Source organism: Aplysia californica, unplaced genomic scaffold (genome assembly GCF_000002075.1).
Source record: "Aplysia californica isolate F4 #8 unplaced genomic scaffold, AplCal3.0 scaffold01030, whole genome shotgun sequence".
Taxonomy (NCBI): domain Eukaryota; kingdom Metazoa; phylum Mollusca; class Gastropoda; order Aplysiida; family Aplysiidae; genus Aplysia; species Aplysia californica.
The window spans coordinates 50,361-53,846 of NW_004798300.1; the positions used below are offsets into that span (position 1 = coordinate 50,361).

Here is a 3,486-nt window from a genome sequence, read left to right on the forward strand (position 1 = left end):
CCCCCCCCCCGTACAATAGACAACAAACAGTGTGCAGATCAAACTTCTCTTTTTAAAAAGAGAGAAACCTCAGTTTACCAGAGGAAAAGCAGACAATGTCTACCTCCTTGTGACCAGGACTGGAGAGACCAGACAGGAAATCAACACAAAGTAGGACTTATTCAGGATACCATAGGACAAGCACACACAGCTGTCGGTAGGACAAACAAGAGACCGCTACAGACAAAGAAGTCAAACAGTTTTCTTTCACTTGTAATTATTCCCTCTGATTCACTTCCCATCCTTGTCATGAACTTTTTACTTCCTCCTCCCACGTTCATTCTATCCTAGTATTGTGTTACACCCTCCACCCCACACCAGGAATATCCTATTTCCCTCATAATCCCAAGAAAAAAAAAATTAATCCAAAAAATTAATGCTTGCGGCAGTTGAAAGAAACATTCAGTTCGTCTTCTCTGCACACTCATCTTCTCTTTGTGGTTTCAATAAAAAAACAAATACACCCAGCAAGACTAGCCCCCCCCCCCAATAAAAAACATGCGCATTACACTGTTCACAAAGAATACAGCCTTTGTCCTAGGCAAACATCACTAAATGTTTAGACAAGGCAACCCCATCAAGCTACTCGACTTTTGAATCTGATATCAAATCCGTCAAAAGCCTGACTGTTTCAGTGCCTCCCTATATCAATCCCACCCATTCAATCAAACATTTTGCATCATGTACAAATAAAGTCTGTAGTATGCCCTCATGTATGATCAACTTGTGTAAAAAAAACCAACAAAAAAACCCACAAGCGAATGCACAAAGCTGACATAATTATTATGGTGTAAAATGCACCAACAGTACAAACAAAATGCTATAAGAGCCTATATGAGTAATTAGGTATATTTGATTCTCTTACAAAAGTTTTTAGAGGGTGTTTCAGATAAGTTTGTACGATTCCCTCAGAAAAACAATCATTTCAGCGACACAGTGCAGAAAACAAGTGAGCTATTTAAGATGAGAGTTTCCTTAACACACGCATTACTGTCAGGACAATAATGTGAAACTGAAATAGTCCTTTAGCATAATTAGCAAAGAAAACTTTTTTTTTAACAGTAACATGTCTAAAAAAACAGACCATCTTACAAGACTAACATACTACACACATCTATTTTCAAAGTTAAAATAAATTGAACTTGGACTGCAGTTATGCATGACCTCAGCCGCAGACAACCAAAATCAAGATGACACCACATTATACCGACATAAAATCAAAAATCAAAAGGGAAGATTGAAGCATCAATAGTATAAACCATGACTTGGTGAATGTTGGGTTGGGAACTGAGTTGCAGGGAAGGTGGAAGGTTTTGTGTAGGTTTGTGAGGATGAGGAGGAGAACAATTTCATGATCTCAATACAAATTATCAATGTTCAAGCAAAAGGGTTCATTTAATTTCCAATCAATACAAAAATCAATGAAACAAAAACCTATCCCAAATAATATTTAATATGCAATTATCATGAACACATTTTGTGTTCTATGGTCAAAGGTGATGAAAGTTCAAGGTTCTATGACACTACTTGACAACTACACTAGGTCAGAACTTTTCCCCTCACATACAAGACTGGGAGGACTTCAGCCCATTTCAAAACCTCTAACCTTGTCCTAGCCTATATATTTACGTTAAAAAGAACTGCTGAAGAACATAATTTTCTACTATTACACAAACCTCAACTATCAAACCGAAATAAAGTATAGTCCTACATTTCATCTTTTATTTTCAGTCAATCAGTTCCTGCATGTCACAAGGGGAAGCACATGCCATAGATCATAGAGCAGGTATGAGTTAGAATTAAAATAAAATAAATGTCACTAATTTAACCTCCTACAACCTACAGATTTATCTCATACTCATCTGTGAACTTCGATATTTCAAAAAGCAATGTCCTTTTTTCAAGGAAGTAGGCTATGCAGAGAAAGACTTTCCTGACAAAATTGGGTTAAAAAAATGAAGATTAGCAGACCACCTGCCGGGAATACTTTTCTGTAACTAAAAACTGTCGCAAACTATTTATCTGTTATTTTTGTGACTAGCAGGGGGGGTGAACCCCCCTGCCCCCCCCTTTCTACTGGAGTAGATCTAGCGGTGGTCCGCTAATCATAAGTTCAAAGAGGCCCAAAATTGCTTGTAGATTAACTGTGCCAGAGACAGCAGGCAAAAGATATTTCTTTTATTCTCGCTAAACTTAACAATTAGCCTATAAACATAGTCTATCACTCAGCTCAGGGATCATCAGGCCTCTTCTCACTCTCAACTTTCAGTCAGTGACTGGTGGTGAGCATGTATGGATTTGCTAGAAATCCAGAATCTAGCGATCTAGAGTCAAGTGATCTGATTTGAACTACATGCTAGGTCTTAGGCTTAGGTCTATATCTAGATCTAGATCTAGATAGGTTAGATCTGAGATCTAGATCACTGTAGTCTTGTCTTGTCTTAGTCTTAGTCATCAAGTCGAACCACACTAGAATCTACTTCACTTCCTGCTTTCAGATGTTGCCCCTTTGCCTTTACTCAGACTTCGTACTTTCTGTAGGTACCTCCAGTACACCTTCGTCGTTCTAGTCACTGGGCAATACGCTATTAGTTACAGCAAATATTGGGTTTAACTATAGAGAAACGTTTTAATTTCCAATAAGTTTCATAACCAGGGTACTGAATGAATCATTCGTGGCGAACCGGAACTAGATTCTAACACTGCAACTACACGACAAGACAGACGAAGAACAAGATACCATTTTTTTCCGTTTCTCATCCTTCCTGTGTAAATTTCTTCCGCTTGTAGAATAAACCAGCCTACAATTATAGAAAAAATATAACTCTGAGAAAAAACAATTTGAAAAATTGTATTAATTGTCTTACCTGTAGGGAATAAGGACCGCAAACGATGTGAATTACCACAAGCCGGGGGAAGAGGCTCAGTGAACTTCGATGCGCTCTTTCAAGATGGATGCTGACACACCAGGCAGCAAATAGAGGAGTGGCATAAATGGTTGAATTTTAACCAATCAGATGTGAGAAATGGCGTTTCTCCCTTTAAATTAGAGCTCTTCTGTGAATGAAAAGCATGAGAAAACGAGGTCACATGTTTCACATGCCGGTTCCTCTTGAGGGGTGGGGCAATGCGAGGAGCCATGCGCCGTGCAGGTTACGAAATTAAAAAGAAGCCAGCGAAATGTAATAGGCCGACTAATAATGATTATAGACCTTCGCACAATTTTGAAAAATCAAAACAGCGTACTTCTTGTTTTCTTTTGAAATATTTATTTCGACTTACTTCGTAATCAACAAAACAGAAAGAGAAACATGTAGCCTTATAATAGTCTACCCAGATCTAGTTTATAAAACAATGTAAATCAAAACTCATCACCCTTTCCCACAAACTTTCTTTCTCTACGCATTTACTCTCTCTCTCTCTCTCTCTCTCTCTCTCTCTCTCTCT

At 38.2% G+C, this 3,486-nt stretch overlaps 1 protein-coding gene across 1 annotated transcript in view; it reads right to left on the reverse strand.

Moving 5' to 3' along the window:
* LOC101851087 (profilin) overlaps nt 1-3,062 on the reverse strand; it is a 28,356-nt gene extending 25,294 nt beyond the window's left edge. The window contains exon 1 of the mRNA XM_013089733.2: nt 2,907-3,062. The gene's annotated coding sequence lies outside the window, so the exon portion shown is untranslated. The remainder of the gene's footprint in view (nt 1-2,906) is intronic.
* Nucleotides 3,063-3,486: the final 424 nt, after the last annotated feature.